Source organism: Leptidea sinapis, chromosome 16, assembly GCF_905404315.1.
Source record: "Leptidea sinapis chromosome 16, ilLepSina1.1, whole genome shotgun sequence".
Classification (NCBI taxonomy): domain Eukaryota; kingdom Metazoa; phylum Arthropoda; class Insecta; order Lepidoptera; family Pieridae; genus Leptidea; species Leptidea sinapis.
The window spans coordinates 9,935,966-9,956,884 of NC_066280.1; positions in this window are offsets into that span (position 1 = coordinate 9,935,966).

Here is a 20,919-nt window from a genome sequence, read left to right on the forward strand (position 1 = left end):
GTGTGCTTTTTTCTACGAATGGCATAAAAGACGACGGCCTTATTGTCTTCAGTGGGGCACGAATATTTAATTGAACTAATAAATAGGTACTATCAATGACGCCATTCACCAACTTATATAAGAAAGTAAGATCGAGGAGCTGTCTTCGATTCGAAAGTGACTGAAGCTTGAAGTACTTTAATTTATCCTCGTAACTCCTAAGAGTTTTAACTAGATTATGATCGTAAGATAGATGCAAAAGAAATCTCTTTTGTTGCAAAAGAAATCTCTTTTGTTGCAAAAGAAATCTCTTTTGTTGCAAAAGAAATCTCTTTTGTAAATGGTGTCGAAAGACAACATTGACTAAAGGCTTAAACCCGCACTCTTGATTAAGCTGAGACATGATTCGGCGTGATTTGGAAATGGTTTTTTACACACTTTTACAGCACCGACATACCCACCCTATAGGCTGAAATTATCTTTTGGTGTATGTGGGCGGGCATGAGTGGTGGCAATCACTCCGTACCAAATGACATATACTCGTGTTAGACCTATTTTCCCTTCGTAAACACAATATTCAAACTCTTCTCAGTTAAAGCGATTTCAATTTGTAAGATGATATGCGCGTACCTTTGAAATGGAGCTTAGTTAAATTGAAATACGAGATTATAAATGTACGTACATATAGGTCACTCAGACGGACACGTAAATTGAACTGGAGTGGGGAGGTAGAACGTAGCTACAAACCTTTGTGACCGCGGCCGTTGCACGCTGGCTAATGTAGCGTAAACAACGTTTATTTGACATCCCTACATTGTACAAGTACGTTATCCACTCGTACTCGCAGTTCCTGGCCTCGACTCGCTACATTTAAGCTTTCAATTGCACATAATATAGAGATCGCGACCACAAATGAAACAGCCTCATATTTATATAATAATAAGGGTAAATGTATACACTTTTATAATAAAGTCCCAGCCACTGTTCAGGCATTATCTATAAATAAATTTAAATGTTTTATAGAAAAATGGCTCTGTCGTAAATCCTATTACTCCACTGCTGCATATCTAAATGATCGGACAGCCTGGGACTAGATTATGATTTCTTTATAGCGATAGAAATGACTGAACAATATTGTGTATTTTTATTGAAAAGAGCGCAAAAAAAGAATGCTGAGAGAGTTTCTTGCGCCGCTTCTTCTCTCTCAGAGCGCCACTTGCTTCCGATGCGGTAGTAGTGTCTAGTATATTAGAAATGACATCAAAAACAATTCTAAAGGAATCAATTTTGAGAAAAAAAATGCCTTTTATGCCTTTTTATGCCTTTTATTTGAAATGAACTCGCAATTATGAATTAACTTAGTAGTTTTTCAACTAGGTGTAACAGATATTAATGTAGTTTAGATTTAAATGAAACAGATGAAACGAAAATAAGTCGTTTAGTCACTGCAAGAATATTTATATGCACGTTGCTCAACAATTGGAAACAATTGTTTTGTATGAAATTGTTTTATATGAACGGGCGCTGCTTGTGGTGGCAGGATGATCATGTTGCCGGAGACTCGGTTTCAGATTCTTAAAAGTTATTGTGTGTATATATATGTATGGATATATACATATTTATTTATTTATAATCTATACTAATAATATTATAAAGCTGCAGTGTTTGTTTGTTTGTTTGTTTGAACGCGCTAATCTCTGGTACTACTGGTCCGATTTGAATAATTCTTTCAGTGTTGGGTAGTCCATTTATCGAGGAAGGCTATAGGCTATGTTTTTTTTTTTCAAAATTAGGGATCCGTAATAAAATTGCTATTTTGTAACACAAGGTGTAAAATCGAAAACCTATTTTTAACTTTTAATTTTAACTATTGACAATAGAACAAAATGATGTACAGGCTATAATATAGGCAATATTTTATTACTTATAAAACTATCGCGTGAATTATACTTTATATGGCAAAACAACGTTTGCCGGGTCAGCTAGTCGCTAATAAAATACTCACAGAATACCTTTATTTATTTATGGTTTATGTGGATGATGCAGCTACTGTACTCAATAACTTTTGTATCAATTTACATTTACTTTTTTGACTTACTCGTGTAAGACATTGACTATTTGACGTTTGAGTGTGTCTTTTGCATCATTTTACATTTTACATATTATATTGTAATTTGAAATGATTTGAAAATCGATGTACTTTAATGTATATCTTGATATAAAAGAGTGGCAATGAGTTTCTTGCTACTTCTTCTCATTAGCTCAACCCTTTACGAAGTAGCGGTAGATTCAATAAGAAAAATATTTTTTTTTTGACATTCATAAGTGTTACTTCCGTGAACTACGTGAATAAACTGATTTTGATTTGATTTGATTTATGAAAACCTCAAACTTGAATAAAAAAATATTGTGTATAGTAATATTATTAATAATAATATTGGCTGGAAAGTTTTTATTGACTTATAAAATGTTTGGACAGTTAAACCACGTAGGTTTAAAATGCTTATTTTTAAATATTATGTCCTTGTTAATAACGTCGGGCCAAGAAGTGAGTATGAAGATGATTCGGTATTCGTCCTACCTCGGATGTAATCAGCTTGCGGTGAGAGTGAAGGAGCAGTCAGGGAAGAACTATCGAGTGAGGCAGATGTAGCACAAGCATGCTGGGGACACCATTCTTATTACAGTTTGTGACGTGCTTTTAAAATCGTAATGTTTGTTACTGATTATATATACCGTGTGTTTATAAGACTGTGTTATAATTGCTGTCGTGTTAAATGCTCACAAAAATCGACAACATGTTGATGCCCTTACCCCTAGCCCCTTGCCTGACCGCCCCTTGCCCAGTCAAATATATAACGGCCGTTTTCAATAGCCTATCTATCCTTAGTTTAACTTACTAGAGGCAAACAAATCTAACCTTTTACGCTTACTTACATTTCAATACAGATAGCATTGGAATAAAACAATATTGGAAATAACTTTGGATTGATAAGATCTTGTCATTAAACGGTGATAGCAATATATCCGTAGCTAGAGATATGTTATTGAAAACAGCCGTATATCAATAATATGACAACATGTAGATTATAACAGTGCCTACTTATTGTTGCATTGGTGAATCGCATAGCGTGCAACCGTTTCGATTGAATTTATGAGAAACCGTCTGTTATATTATTCAGAAAATAATACTCAACTTTTTAACGATCAATTAAGTTCTCAAATGCAGGTTGCACCACACGCTAGGCACCAATCATAGCATCGACAACGAAAGGCAACTCGAGACAAAATATTATAAACCAATATACAGGTTGTATAAAAAGTAAGGTTTTAATTTAATTACGATTTTATGTATTTATTCTATTTTTTATATCGGTTACAGCATGTTTACAGCATCCTGGATCTATTTTAAGTATCTATCACTTCTCTCGTACATTATTCGCAGAGTTTCTATGAGATTGTTTGTCCTTATTCTTGCTCGTAACATCTTTGTGACTTTATCTACTCTTGATTGAGATTTGTATAAATGTTGAAAAGAATTGGTTTTATTCTTGATAATGAATGTTTTGTGTCTCTTTGTTTTATTTATTTATTTATTTATTTAATAGGTACACACAACAGAATTACAACAAATACATAATAAAAAAAATAAACTATCAGCTAAATACAAGATAGGCTGCAACTCCACGAGGGTGTGTACTCAGCATGTTTAGCCAAAATTAATAACTATGCAAATACAACAGTAATAGCGATTTTGGACCTTAAAGAATGGTGGTTTTTTCTTGAATTATATAGTGGTTAAGGGGTTTCATTGCCTCTTAATTTCTTGCAAATTACCTTTAGACTGGGTAACTCTGCAATAGATCAAGGGGCACAACGGCTCGTTGGGAAATGACGCAGTGGATGAACTTGAAAGGCGGGCTCAGTGAACCAATTGGCTGGTCCATTGCCACTCTTGCCGCTGCCCTTCAGCGAAATGCGTTTATGGATCTCATATCTCTTATCAACGATATACACAACACCCTATGGATACATGTCACAAGCTGTAGACAGTCGAAAGAAGCGATTCCTGCTCTATCGCCCAAACTGACACGTCGACTTATCAACCTGAACAGCACCTTTTCATAATCGGTGTAACGTTTCCGTAGGTATGTCGCCCTAATGCAGTGGATGTCTGGCTGAGGACGAAAAGATCAATCACTGCTAATCCTGGAATATAAAGAATTGGCCAACCAATGGGTGAACAACGTTAGTAAATACAAGATTGTTTCAAGAAGTCTGCGAACACCCCAGGAATGTTCTGTATTTTTGGTAGGACAATACTGCACGCATTATAATAATAATAATAATAATCATTTATTCAAGTCTAATAATATAATTTGGTACAAAATGTTTTGTGCCCTAGCCTCTGCGGTAGAATACCCTGAGTTGCAGAGGCTAGCTTCTACATTATTAGAAAACTCTCTAAAAAGAGGTTTGTGTGTGTGTATGTGTGCGCGCGTGTGCGTGCGTGTGTGTGTTTGCGTGCAGGTTGTTTTTTTATTTAGTCTATGACAAACTATGAACAAAATAAAATAATTGTTAGTAATTGATGCTTATGTTTTAATTTTAAGAACGTTTTCTGTGGAACCAGCTAAGTGATTTAATTGCAAAAACAGGAACCCCATTACCAAGAGGTTTTATAATCATGTTTGAAGTTGAGCATTTAAAAGTTCACAATCGTGGAATTAATTCAGCCAAGAGTCAGAATAATGTACCGGTTCATCCATCACCCTGCTGCGGGATGATTATATACTGTGTGGCTGCATGATGCATCCCAGCACGCGATTGTAAACTTAATTGAAATAGGATTAGAGTCGTTCTGCGGAAATACACAAATGTATTAATATGAGTGATGCAAGTGAAAAGATCTGAGCGATATATTATGCAATAAAAATAACGATATCAAATGAAATTCGAACCATACAGTTTTATACAAGGGTGTAAAATAGAAGATATTCGAGATATTGGGAATCATTACGAATATTAATTAATTAGAAAGCTAGATGATATTGATGAGATTTTTAACATAACCTTTGACAACACTAAAGCCTAAATCCTTGTTGGTGCCAATATTTATATGATGAACACTTATATTATACATTTTTAGTCCCATTAGCGTACTATTTGACTAGCTGCGGTGCCCTGCAAACCGAAATGATTACACATAACTGCTTCACGTCGGAAAAGGGCGCCGGGTACCTACACGCTTTTACAAAAATTTATTTTGTACCAAAATTTTTTGACGATGCGGGACCTGAACCCACGCCTCTCGAGTTCCGTCCGAGCGCTCTTACCAACTGAGCCAAACGTCCGAGTGACGCATTGACCGTAAATCTTGGTATGTTTTGTTCAACTCTCAGGTTGTGGTGAACCAACTTTTCTCTTCAACATAATCATCAGCCGGAAGACGTATACTGCTGGACAATGGCCTCCTATAAAGATTTCCACGGCGATCGGTCCTATGCTGCCTTCATCCAACGTATTCCGGCGATCTTGACCAGCTCGTCGGTCCATTTTCTCTTCTAGCGTGGCATAAATATATAGCTAATGTGTACTGTATGTCTCTGCCCGCTCACACTTCCGCTTCCGCCTATGGCTAGGGCGGTGAGTGTCATGTCGTGGTTGATGGTGGAGCCGGCAGAGCGCAATCACTCGAGTAATTAGCGAGAGTGAGCTGTTCCACACTATAATGTTCTACATTTATGCGTCACTATAACAGCTAAAGTACTGCAGACTCAGAATTTAAAAAAAGTGTGTGTGAAAAACTTATGTTTGCAAGCAAGAAGTTAAACTCCTTTGGCCTAACAAAGCAAAAATCTTTAAAATTATTTATTCCTCCTACTATTCTACATTTGTAGAAAGAACAAAATCGTAAAAATCTTACAACGATGACTTTGATAATTAATTATTAAATAACGGCAGTACGGGCTTGAATCCTTTGCCTGTCCTAACAATGGACGAAGAAATAAAAAAAAATATCGAATGTCGCAAACGTCAGAAAATTTTAGGAACCAACTTCAACCTGTTACTTTTGTGTTGCAGTGATGTGCGCATCTTAAAATTCCATTCAAATCATTTTTTCATGACGCGCCTAAAGAAGTGTAACTTCAATAAAAAAATCAAATATTATTGTTATTCTTTGGACCACACAGTCAATCTAAAACCCGCACTGATTACTATGTGATTAATCGGCTATCGATGTTTGGATAATGTATGACCTTCTGCCAATCTGCTAACATAATCTCCCCATTACGTGACGTGTTCAATTTTGAAATAAATACAGAATAATCTTTTTTTTATGGAATATGAGGACAAACCAGAGTACCTGGTGTTAAAGATCAAGTGATCACCGCCACCCACATTATTTTGTAACACCAGAGGAATCACAGGAGCGTTACCGGCCTTTAAGGAATATTTACGCACTTTTTTTTAAAGGCACCCGTAAGGTATGTCGTATCGTCCCCGAAACACTGCATCTGGATGTGTGGCGGTCCTCCACAGTGCGGTTTTCAAGGAGCTTTCTTCCACGTACTACAAAGCTGTGGAATGAGCTTCCTTGTGCGGTGTTTCCGGGACGATACGACATGGGTACCTTCAAAAAAAGCGCGTAAGGTGTACGGCCCTTAAAGGCCGGCAACGCTCTTGTCATTCCTCTGGTGTTGCAAGAGAATGTGGGCGGCAGTGATCACTTAACACCAGGTGACCCGTACGCTCGTTTGTCCTCCAATTCCATAAAAAAAAATGTATGAGTGACTGTACAGAAAGTCTTTCACGTCAATGCTACGCCTGAAGTTCATAAACAAAATGAAAACTGTTCAATTCAATCGGATTTACAGTCACTTTGATTTGGTATGTACACTTTAGATCATTTGTACATATAGATAGACTATGACAGCTGTTATAACCTCGAAGAAAATTAAGGTTAGAACTCACCTCTATTTGTGCAATGCACGCACACTTACACACAGTTTCATACAAATCACGTAGAAGACGTAGCTTGTCACGCACACAAAAGTATTAAACCTGGCCTCTTTTTATCGGTTGTGAGAGACTCTACCTAGACGTACAAATTACCTACCATGTTCACGAATTATGTATGTTATGTCCTATGGTATATTGCTAAGGGGCAACGCTGCCAATATTAATACAATATTTGTGCTGCAGAATAGCGCTATTCGCGTTATTTATAACCTAGGTCCTAAAGAATCATTGAGAGCAAAATTCAAAGAAATTAACATCTTGACTGTTGCTTCTCAATCAATATATTCTTGATAATGTAATGTATGTTCATAGGCACATAAGTGAATTTGCTAAAACTGTCATAACCATAATGTTAACACCAGGAACAGACATAAACTTCTAATGCCTACTACTCGGCTAAGTCAAGTTAGTAAGCCTTTTGTGGAGCGATGTATATGATTTTACAACAAGATCCCAGAAAATTTTAAAAACAAATGTATTACGTTATTAAAAGAATTGTTAAAAAACGTTTGTGTGGTAAAGGTTACTATAACATAAATGACTTTCTTAATGATACCACAGATTGGGAATGAAGTTACCACCCTCAGGCTATTAAATAATAAGTTTAATTGTACAATATTACTTTGTAAATTTACTTTTTCGATGAAAAAAAAAGCCCGCCGAGTTGCGCCCGTTCTTCTCAGATCTGAGGCATTCATTTTGGAAGGGGTGGTAGTTTTTGACTTTCAATAAGTGATGTCACACCCTATTTTGAATAAAAATATTGAAATTTGTATGTATTGACTTACAAAATTCCAGAAGAATCGGAAACAAACTGTTTTATCGTCTTTAATTTAAAGTTTTTTGTAGCTAGATTGGTTCGAGAGATGATCAAAGGAACGCTAGATAAATAAAATGGCTTGATAAGGTACGTTGATTGATATTCGAAGGTGATTAAACGGCCATTATCCAAGCGTTCACAGACAGAGCCCGGGGTGAGCTCCGTCTCACAAAGCCAGTGAATTGTGAACCCGATAACGTCCAAGTTTCTCCGCTAGGGCCGCATTTATCAATAGTTTTTGCGACGGACTGTTCCGTAGATTAAATGTCGCATTCGCTTGAATGGGAATAGATTTCTTTTGTTGACTTGGTTCTCATTTAGGAGCTGAAGAAAATTGACTTGAGGCGAATGAAATATTTCAGTCACGTCGGGTTCAGGGCGACGGACGGTACAATGAAAAGACCGCCATTACAACCCAGATTGTATTGGATTCTGTTTAAGACCAGACTGGTTAGTTAAGGTTAAATTATTACATTGTTTAGAAATTTAATAATACGCACTATTTTTTGTATTAAATGCTGCAAAAAGCAAGTAACTCAACTTATAGTAGCTGAAAACCATGCAATACCAGATATGAAGAGATGCGTTGTCGGTTTTAATGTATGTCTTATACTGAGCTCCAGTGCACAAGTGAACACGGCCAGCGTTGCAAAGAATTCAACTGCAATGTTTTTATAATGACGCAAAATAATCATAATTTCTCATGCAGTTCTGAAAGAGCGGCGTCATTCACGGCACGAATCTTTCATAAATCACGTTTATTTCGTAGCACGTTTCAAGTGGCCGGCGCCGGGTTTGGCGCCAAAACAGTTCGGTAAGCGCCTTCTGCAGCCGCGTGGGACGTTTTGGCATAACAGGTCCCAATTGGCCCCTTATAAGTGGTATAAGAAATACCACAATGAATAGATTCCACTTTGAGGCTGTGCGAGCCAAAAAGTTTATCAGGAAACGCGTGATGGTGGTGGATTGCCATACACTAACCTGCTGCGGGTGTGTTCACATTTTGTCATGTTGTACATGTTGTGGTCATATATATCCTGTTTCATTTATATTTCTACATAACGACAAATAATCATGTCAGCTCCAGGAAGTCTGCGAACACCCCAGGAGTGTTCTGAACTTCTGGAAGGAGCTGGGCTGGTTGGAATGACTGGCCAACACTGCACGCAAAATGGACCCAATTAAGTGGTCTAATTGCGGAAACAGGAGCCCTTTACCAATACCAATAATCATGTCGCAAGGGGGTGAGTTAAATATGGTCAAGGAAGGTGATAGCTGGTCCATACGTCACGCTTGTGTTCATGTAATCGAGAACTATGGTAATTTAAGCTTTCCTCAATAACGCTTGCGGTTTTAATTAATTGAACTATTTCACTTACTCGAGTAAGTCGTGCCTTTGACATTTTTAATGCATCACTGTATATAGATTGTATTTAAGATAATTTGTAAAATTATGAAGCTCTATATATTAATTTAAATACTGTTTTCAATCAATACTTAGAGCTTCATTATTGCATTGCCACTGTAACGAATTTATTGCCACTTCCTCTTATTATAGTTCAACTTTCTCCGAGGTAGTGGTAAATGATGTATCACTCAACTTTTGATATTCATTACAGTCATTGTTCGACCATAATGTATATTGTAATGTTTCATTTGGTTTGATTTGAGTTGATCATCGATAACTGCAGCCTCCACCTAGAAGTAAGAATAGTGCTCCTTGTAGGATCTAATTTTCGCCTTATATCCAAGCGCTCGCTAGGCGGTGATTGACCAAGACATGAAGAAGCCACTTTGGTCTTCTCTTCCAAATCATGCAACTGAACTTCGCTCGATATACCTCCAGATTAGCGAGCAGTCGGTCTGAGGTACGAATTTCTTTCTGCGCTTGTGAGCTACATATTTGGCCTCCAAGGCCCTCGCCCGGCTTCGATGGAAAAGCTGTTAAGGCTACCAGCAAAGAGGAGATTTTTAGTCGGTATGGAGTACACCCGAGCTCGACATTTGGGATCTGAATACGTAAATGTATTTTCCTCCTCTCGACAAAAAAGCTCAATTTACTCATGCCTATTATGGTGAACAGGCTGAGGCAGTGTTCTCAAATCGGTGAGTCTTCGTGAATTGGACAAAACTGAGTCGGCCAAGATAAGGCAAAAGTTTCTTTCTGTTTTCGACGCTATCCCGAGAGTTGTCAGCACTACCGGTGCAAGAAAAATGTTAAATTATATGTTTTGTTAAGAGCTGTAGCAATTTCCTGGAATAATATTGCATTTAATTTATTTGCCTACCGGAATTCCAAAATAACGTTCTTCAAAACATATCATGGAGGCCTCTTCATCATTATTAAAAACAGAGAAAAGGGCCGTGTATATTTTGAATTCATAATTAAAAAGCCCCCAAAATAAAACTCACCTGTAATTTGAAAAGCAACTTTTTACGTTTTCTGTTAATTAGTTCTCATCCGGAAATATTCCTGTTCACCGTAGTGTAAATGTTTGCAGCAGAACTCGTGATAATTTTTAATTACTTCAGCGTTCGGTTGGATCCTTGCCGTGTCCTCTTAGATCGCCACGCTCCGGGAAAACCTCTTTTCATCCCGGTTTTTTTTTTATTAATTTATATCGAAATGTTGTTACTTTATAAGATAATAAATATCCGGACACCCGAGCCTTGCTCGGATTTTTGCGAATGTACAAATTTGAACAAAATAAAATAATAGGACTCCTGGATTCGAACCGGGATTTTTTGCTTTCCGGATCACCCAATGAGCTATTATAGTCTTGTATATAGTGGCGAAATTTACCTTTGTATTCTAATGTTATTGTAGCTGTTTCTCATTAAAACACGGATAAAACTACATTTTTTTTAATTGAAAGCAATATCGTTTTCTTGCCCCCGAAACTACCTGTACACTAAATTTCATTAAAATCGTTGGAGCCGTTTCCGAGATTCAGAATAAATATTGTATAATAACTAGCTGCCCCGACAGACGTTGTTCTGTATAAAATAAATAAAAATATATTGTTTTTTTATGAATTTGTCAATAATTTTTCATAACATCAAGAATTATTTTGTAACATATGCTCTTTTTTGTTATAATGAAATTGTTTCACAACAGAACTGTCAAACCGTGCGTCAATAAATTCTCTCACAGAAAATAATATGTCGACACAAAAGAAAAATTGGAAATAAAAATATAATTATGGGTTCCAAATCGAAATAAAAACTATCCTATCTCTCAAGTTGGGCTAAACTGCACTCCATGAAGTTTAAATCCGTTAATTAGTTTAGGAATCCATCGCGGACAAACAACGTGTCATGTAATTTATATATATTAAGTTATGCAAGAATTGCTCGTTGAAAGATATAAGATAATAAAGCCATTTTATTCCGAACTAAAAAACAATTAACATTTGAAGACTTACCCCCTTATTCATAATAGTTTGCTAACTGAAAGCAATGCTTATTCTCACTCTGTCTTCTTCTATTAACCTAAGTCAGAATGAGAAAAAACACTCTTTAGCGGCTGTTTAAAGTTAGCGGACTATTATGAATAAGGGATTGGCCAATCGTTAAGCTATCCATATATATATAAACTATAAAATGTCCATTGGCAATGGCCTACACCAACGATTTCCACTCTTTCCTGTTTTGGGCAACTCTTCTCTAGTTAGGTCCTGCTGTTAATTTTATTTCATCTTCCCACCTTGTGTGCTGTCTTCCTCGTTTTCTTTTGACAACTCTTGGGTACCATTCTGTAAGTCTTTTGCTCCATTTCCCTACTTTAGCTGTTTTTTTTAATGAATATAAGGGATGGGACGAGCAGGACGTTCAGCTGATGGTAATTGAAACGCCCTGCCCATTACAATGCAGTGTCGCACAGGATTCTTGAAAAACCCCAAGATTTCTGAGCGGCACTACAACTGCGCTTGTCACCTTAAGACATAAGATGTTAAGTCTCATTTGCCCAGTAATTTCACTAAGCACGGCGCCCTTCAGACTGAAACACAGTAAAGATTACACATTACTGCTTCACGGCAGACATAGGCGCCGTTGTGATACCCATAATCTAGCCGGTATCATGTGCAAAGGAGGATCCCACTAGTATAACTTTATCTCGCATCATGCCCTGCCAATCTCCACTTTTGTTGGTCGATTGTTTACTTAAGTGTAAATACCGCTAAGATTTCTTATCTCGTGCAAAATTTGGCGACTCAACACCTCCCGAAGATGCCTCGTAGACGCGAAACACATGAATTGATTAAAGACAAAGCGGAATTTACACTCAAGCGAACTCACAACTTTTGAATAATTATGGACTGCCGCAAGATATGGACTGTTTTAATAAATTTTATTAATTATAGTTCAACAATGATTGATGGAACTAAACGGTTTGTTTAGTTTAGTTTATGAAAAAAGAACAAAAGACGCATCGCTGCCTGTGACCATAGCTATACAATATACTCGCGTAGAGACGAACAAAGTGTGCAAGAGAGAAAGAAGATCATCTCTAACGGAGATACTGCAAGATAGAAAAGGAAAAACGAATCTAGTATTCTTATATTAGTAACCAATTTTGGTTGACAGGTCATAAACACACAAATTAAAATTTGAAACCAAATTTATGAACGATGCGGAACTCGAACCCGCGACGTATGTACAAGTGCTCTTCCACTGAGTCAACCGTTCGAGTGACGTATTGTTGATAAATCTTGTATGTCTTGTTCAATTCTCAGGTTGTGGCTTCATCTACAGTAACAATAGATTCGCTTTCCTTTTCTATCTCGCCATATTTCCATTACAGATCTTCTTCTCTCTCACAGTCATTGTTTACCTATACGCTTGTAAATTGTAATCAAAGTTACTGTCTCCGTTTAATTAATTTTGCTGTGTCCATGTATGCGTATACCATATCTACGTTAGTGCACAACGAAATTGATCCAATATCTACACGTGAAATGTTAATACAAATTGCGGTTTCCCTCGTCCAATTATTGGCTTAAAGTTTCATAAACCATTTTATAATATACTAGCTGACCCAGCAAACGTTGTATTGCCGATATTAAAATCGCCATACAAAAGTAACTGTTAATTGTAGATGGAATTTTTGAAGTTGTATGTATTTTTTAATGCTGGCTTATAATTAAACAAATTTAAAAAAAAATGTCAAAAAAATTAAAAAAAAATTCGTGTGGACCACCCTTAACAATTAGGGGTATGAAAAGTAGATGTTGGCCGATTCTCAGACCTACTCAATATGCTCCCAAAATTTCATGAGAATCGGTCAAGTAGTTTCGGAGGAGTACGGGAACGAACATTGTGACACGAGAATTTTATATATAAGATTAATTTTACATACGTTTTAACTTTATTTAAAATGATGTAACGTTTGCAATATTATAGTAATCATTTTCGAAGAACATTTGATTACTCGTACTGAGGTGCACCAAACCAGATATGACAGCATTAGTTATATGTTGGTGAACCTGTGCTTTATAGAGCACCAGAATATCCTGGCTTTTTTATGGAAGACCGCAACACCAGAGGAATCACAGAAGCGTTGACGGCCATTAAAGAAGGTGTACTCTTTATGAAAGTACCCATGCCGTATCGTCCCGGAAACACCGCACAAGGAAGCTCATTCCACAGCTTGGTTGTACGCAGAAGAAAGTTCTTTGAAAACCGCACTGTGGAGGACCGCCACACATCCAGATGGTGGAGATATTCAAATTTGTGGTGTGACGTGCGAAGGTGGAATTCGGCGGCAGAAATAAGGTAAAACAGTTCTTCGGAACACTCCCCGTGATAGATGCCGCCGTTTGCAATGCTAGGTGATCGAGCCGTTCACCAATATTCACAACAATTCGGGTAACTGTGCGTTGCACGCGGTCAAATGGGGTGCACTAGACCAAAGATATCAGAAATATTTCATATACGGCCGGACCTTCCTGGATTTTGATTTGATTTATTAACAAGATTGTTAAGTTAGGCATCGGATCATTAATTTATCACAAATATACTATCAAGTTACCTACACAACTGTATCGTTAGTAATAAAAAGCGGAGTATTGCGTACGGCGCAATAAGCGAGTGTACCAATGTCGACTCGCAGCTGGAAGTGTGTACTAAAGTGCAGTAATAAAGGAATATTAAAGTAGTGAGTGTATCGTACACCACCGCTGGCTGTACGACTAACAATATTAATGGGGCCACTAAACACGCGATACAACTTACTTAGGACACCTTCTGTGTTATTACAAAAATAATTTAAACATAGCTTAGACACGTGTTTTGTTAGACAGTGACCTAACAATAACAACGTCTAAAATGGAGTTTATCTTTTTCTATTACAAAACAGTGTTAAGCTTGTGTTTAACTAAAACGTCGTTAGGCACAAAACAAACTGAAGCGTACAGGAACGATCAAAGGAACGGAACGCAATTTTTGACAGCTGTCATCTATCTGTCACCATATAATGTAAATCTTCCATATGAATATGATGTATCCGTTAGACCACTGACTTCTACTATATATCGTTAGACTGGTGGCTGTCCAAGTGCTTTTGTGCCTGTTTCATATTCGCCATTTTGGCGCTGTTGGCTATGTAGCGAGAGTCTGCAGTACTAAAATTATTGAAGACAAACTCAGCGAACATCGATAGATGATGGGAAACTACTAACAAAAAAATGTGTACTATATTACCTTGATTTTTAAAGTGTAAATAACAAGGGAAACGAAAGAAATTAATTCAAAATGCATAAATACTTCAGAGTATTGTACGTTCCTTTGCAGCCGTTTGTATTATACGTCAATATTAGTTCACTGGACGCTCGCGAGTGGCGCTTCAAATAGACACAAAAAATTTGCTGTCAAACATATGGAATAGCCTGTCCAGTAGTATTTATACAAGTCAGTGCGTTAGACACACCTTAAACATGAATATAAGCAATGTCTTAAGATTGATTGTTGAAGCAATATTAATTAATTCTTCAATAGTATATAGTGTATCAGTACAAATATTTGATCACAGATCAACATAGGTCTCATGGCCACCCGAGTATTGGTAGCGATATTAGAATATTATAGGGAGAGAATAATAGGATTGGAGTGAGAGAGGTATCAAATGAGAGCAATTAAACGATGTACGTTCTACTAATATTAACTTGTGTGTACCGAAATTATATTGGATTCGGAACGGAATTTGATTGCAATACATTAAAATTCGAATATTTTTATTTAAAACTAGCTGACCCGACAGACATTGTCCTGTATTTAATAAATAAAATAATATTTTTATATGAATTTGTCAATAATATATCATAACATCAAAAATTACTTCGTAAAATATGCACCCTGCTGTCGTAATGAAATTGTTTCACAGCAGAACTCTCAAACCGTGCGTCAATAAATTCTCTCATAGAAATTATATATGGACACATCAAAGGAAAAACAAATTTGTTGTTTTTATTTAATTTCGCAGCATTTTCCTATTTATTCACCTTTTAAACCTTCTCTGGACTTCGACAAATAATTCAAGACCAAAATTAGCCAAATCGGTCCAGCCGTTCTCGAGTTTTAGCGAGACTAACGAACAGCAATTCATTTTTATTTATATAGATATGAAAAACGCATTTGCAAACTTGCCTCTGATTTGAGAACAACATCCGCAAGAAACTCAGAGGACACCTTTTTATTTTTTTTTATAGAATTTGATTCCAATTTATAATTTAAACAGCCTGAGGGCGGTCTCTCCATTCCCTTCAGTGTTATCATTAAGAAAGTCATTTATATTATAGTAACCTTACCTCATAAACGATTTTTACAAACTTTTTGAATTTCGTAGTACAATATAATAATTCACAATTATAAGTATGATCGGAGTTTATAAAAGCCATGCAATTTCATATTTTGATGTCATTATCAATGGCAAACCTCTCTAGGTTGACTGATAATAGATTAGACTTATTCTACTGGAGTTAATGATAATTGAAATATGCAGTACAATTAGGTTTAGGATTGATTTGAATACAGACCCATAAAAAATAAAATATGAAATTTTATGCAGAGGCATAGGATGCTAACTAGGTGGGTACCAAGGCGGTGCCTTATTCTGGCAATAAGCATTGATATTCAAGTATTATTTTGTTTTAGTTGGAAGGGCGCCGAAGCTAGTGAAACTAATGGGCTACTGGGACATAACATCTTATGTAAGTAACGAGTACTAAAATTGCAATGCCTTTCAGAATTAAGGGATTGAATCAAGAACCCTGAGCGGCACTGTATTGTAATGGGCAGGAGTGTATCACTGTATCATTTACCAAAAGGTCTTGCCCGTTTCTTCACATTTTCTCATCCAAAAAATTTATAACCTAGAGATATATAAAGCAAGTCATTTCATTTTATTTATATTGTAGAGTCTACAGATTAAGTGATTTCATATTTGTTTGGTCTTTAAATCTTTTTTATGTTTTAAAGGCCCTTTTCCTGTCACCCGGATTACTATCAGCGTGTGGAGCTGCATACATGTACTACAAACGCTCCACACGCAACGATTTAAGCGATAAAACTTTACTTTGAATGGTGAAATAGTGAGGCACAACTGATATAAAGAAGATATTATGTAGTTGCCTAGTTCGTTAGGTAGAGTACACACGTGACTATTGCGACCCAGTTATCAAATGAACTAAACATAAACACTCGCAGTTTGCATAGCTCGTCGGTTTATATGAGAAAGCTGGGTGTAGCGCGACACTGCTGATAGCAATACTTAGATAATATACAAGCACTCTATCACAGGTTCTAGTTAAATGAAGTAAATGTTGCTATAGCTTGTACGAATTAACATGACACCTCGCTCAATCTTGACAGTCGCCTTGCAAGGGCTGTAGCGATAGCAGAGTTGATTTACGGCCGTTTTCAATAACGTATCTCTAGTGACGGATACATTGCTGTCACCGTTTAATGACAAGATCTTATCTATCCATAGTTATGTCTAGTATAGTTATAGTCCAATGCTTTATGTCGATAGGTTATTGAAATGCGAGTAAGCGTAAAAGGATAGATTTGTCTTACCTCTAGTTAGTTAAACTAAGGATAGATCGGTTATTGAAAACGGCCGTAAGTCATCAAAATTGTTAATTATAAAGTTAATTATTATAACACTGTTAAAAATAAAAAGTAACGCGTTATATTTTTCTGCGTGGTTTTATATCACCATTTATTAATTTAATATTAGCACATTTTATTTATGTTAGCATCTACGAACTATAATCTAAATAGGTTTTTTTGTATTAATGGATCGTGGGAATCTTTAGTCATATCTCTACCTAGCTACAACGTGTTGAATACTAAATAATCGTATACGTGTAAATCACGTGTATGTGTATTTGTGCGTACGTTGATTGGGGTGATCTGGTATGAAGTTAGAGTACTATCTTATTACTGCATTGTGTTTTCACTTTTATTAAAATATTTAATATTACCAAATCGAAACACTCATTCTATCGAGTAGTTTTAAATGGGTATTCATCTACGTGGGTTGAAATTCCATCTGGAGTACCTCAAGGGTCTTTATTGGGGCCTCTTTTATTTGTAATACTTATAAACGATATCAATACTAATTGTTTTCATCATTCTAAATTTCTACTTTTTGCTGACGATATGAAGGTCTTTAAATCTATTGGTTCCACTAGCGATGCTTTACATCCGCAAGAAGATCTTTTGAGACTTGACCAGTATTGTGCTCTCAATAGATTGGACCATAATGTTGCGAAATGCTTTTTATTAACTTTTACTCGAAGTAAGAAGAAATTCACTCGTTTTCTCTGCTATAAATTAAGAGTACCTAGAGTTGAATACCCTCAGCACTGTCAGAAATTTCATCTGTTACCACTCCAGCTTAGAAGATACTCGACTGATATTAGGTTTCTTGTAAAAATAGCCCAAAGTGTGGTTGATTGTCCTGAACTCCTCAGCATGATTGCGTTACGAAGTCCAAATTAAACATTAAGAAAGCATGATTTACTTTACGTACCTACCAGTCGTTCTCAATATAGAATAAACAGTTACATACCACGCGTCACCAGTTTGGTTCAATATGTATAATTGTGATAGCCGATTTGATCTTTTTAGTGGTAGAATAAAAGCATAAAATGTGCGTTCGCAAACCATTTTACGAAATCAAAAAATGTATCATAAGTGTATCTTTATATCTGTGTATGTATAAGTGTTTCTATTCTAAAGCTATAGTTATTCTATTATTATATATTAGTAGTTAGACTAAGCAAATTTCTTTCTATATGTGGAAGCTTGTAATTGGCTTTTAGAATTATGTTTACTATTGTTTATATTGTAAATGTTGCTGTAAGCTACCCTAATAAAATAAAATAAAAAATAAAATAAAATGACTAGGAGATATCGGTTTTTATTAGATGTTACTGATCACAGATCACACTTCACTTAAATAATTATAAATAACTCCTTCGGAGCATTTAATATTAACATGGTTTGTTTTTTTTCTGGTTAACAGTTTATATTAACTGTTATAACTTTTCACACACTAAGCATTTGACGTTGTTCTTGAAATAAATATTTTTAATCGATGACAATGATATAATATAGTTTCTGGAATAGTAGAAATTCGACGATTCAGCAAGAAAATATAGCTTTTTTACTATAGTAAATATATAAATTGAATATAAAAATACGAATAATTATTTATTTTTATTCATTTCCCTATAAATCGAATGAAAATTACAAGCATTCTCTAAAACCGAGACATCTATGTAATTTATTAATGTACATTACAGTAAATCACCTTAAACACATACAAAACATTATCTCTTACTGTGCCCATGAAATGGATTTCATATAAGTTTATTTAATATTTATTTAATAATTTATAATTTTAACTTTACTATGCCGTGTTAATTAACAAATACGATTTAAGTTTGATGATGTACATTAGGTTTATAAGTAGTTTTAGGTTAATACTGTAGATTTAGTTGTATTGTAAGTAGTATTATCTTTCCACGAGAGCTGCTGCCGACAGACGGCAGACTGTACTTATGAAATTTGTAAAGGCTACTGGAATAAATGAATTAAAAAAATATGCATGAGACGTTTAAAAAATAAAAATATTATTCATTTTCGTACAAGAAAGTAAAATGGAAACAAAACTTTTATTGCACACTGTACATTGCACAAACGACATTTGAGCCAGGTTTTATGTTGATTCGCCCGAGTAGTAATTTGATTTAGTTCGTGTGGTGTCGCACCAGAACATCACCACCCCATCTTCTCCCGTGGGTGTCGTAAGGTCGACTAAGGGATATAAAGAACTCAGGAAGTGCAGCAGCATCAAGATCTATTGTGTCATCAACCCGGGATGGGGATGGGGGGAGGGGTGCCTGCCAATCGTGGTGTTTGGCAGGCACCCCTCCCCCCATCCCCCAAATGAAATATGACAGATTAGGTCCCTGCCCCCAGTCCCCGGCGGCACCTCTCGTAGTGGCCACTGTAGCAGCCACATAAGTGGCTGGGAGGGGGTGCTAAGAATCCACGGGTTAGGCAAGCCTTCCATAAAGGACGCAGTGATGGTAGGCCCCCACAAGATGGACTGATGATCTGGATCTGCAAAGACAAGGTTGGAAGAAGTCAGCGCAGGACAGATCTTCGTGGAGATCTTTGGGGGAGGCCTTTGTCCAGCATTGGTTATCTTTTGGCTGATAATGATTGGAATATGTTGTGGTTTTTCATATCAATTAAACACCAAAATTTGTCGTAAAGAACACAGCAAAAAGCACGGTTAACATCTAAGGAAATGATCGATAATCACTTGTTACTTATAACTGTGAATCTCATATAAAGAATTTTTTTTTCATATCTGTACTTTGTACCAGGGTGTACAAAAATCAATTCCATTTTATTCTATAATAAACATTGTTGCGCTTGGTTCCCAGATCGGTATAACATACCTGTCAAACATTGCGTATGCACTTTAAAGGCTGATAGCAATCCATTAATTCTTCTTTTGTTACAGGACTGCACATGTGCACCCTTATTCTTCAAATAAGTAAGTACTACAACACGACGTCGCAAAATCCAAGTTTTCAATCAAATCTGTGAGCAGCCCTCATGATATCTCTTACTCCTGACGGACGACGGTATACAGTCCGAGTGGACTTGAGATTATTTTATCGTATTTTTTATCAAAATAAGAGACCAGACGAGCAGGACGTTCACCTGATGGTAATTGATGCGCCCTGCCCCTTACAATGCCCTTACAAGTCCCGAATTTCTCCCAAAATTCTAAAGTATTTAAAATTATAAAGTAATAGAGAAACTTTATTAACAGGTGTACACTATCCTAAATGGCCGATAACAATCCTGTGATTCCCTCCATTGTTGAAAGAAAGGGCAAGGTGATCACTTATTGTCAGATGACTCATTCCGTCCTCTTCCATAAGAAAAAATGTTCTTCCGTCTGCCTGTCACAGCCACGACGCTGCCATAAAGTTTCGAATTTAATAAGCTTCTGTAATAACATTGTGATAAGATTTTCCGCTTTAGATTTGGCGCGACTTGAGGAAAACTGTGAAAAATTCAGAGACAGGAATTAATTATGTAGAAGCGGATATTAAGGAGAGCGTCGCTGCCGGAGGGTCTGGCTGGTTGTGGGGGGAAGTGTGGGGCGGTCGGGGGTGGACACTCACAATGAATTCGTCACAAAGGAGCATTACGGGGAGCCGCGGCTTCGTCAACTGTCAGGACACAGACAGAGGAGGGCCGTTCTGCGCCCGTCTCAAAATGTTGTACTTTATCAATATATTGACGACTAGCTGACCCGGCAAACGATGGTTTGCCACATAAATTATTTTTAGAATTAGACCGTTTCTTGGACATTGCAACATTACTTTATTTTACCAAAATAAAAGAATTTTTCTAAAACAAACGTAGCCACTTCTTATTACATCAGCTACCTGCCAATAAAAGCCCCGGAACAGACAGACAAAAATTGTAAAAAAAAATATATTGGTAGATGTACCGTATATATATTTATATACATGTAGTAAAAAACGGCTATTTCGCGTTTAGAG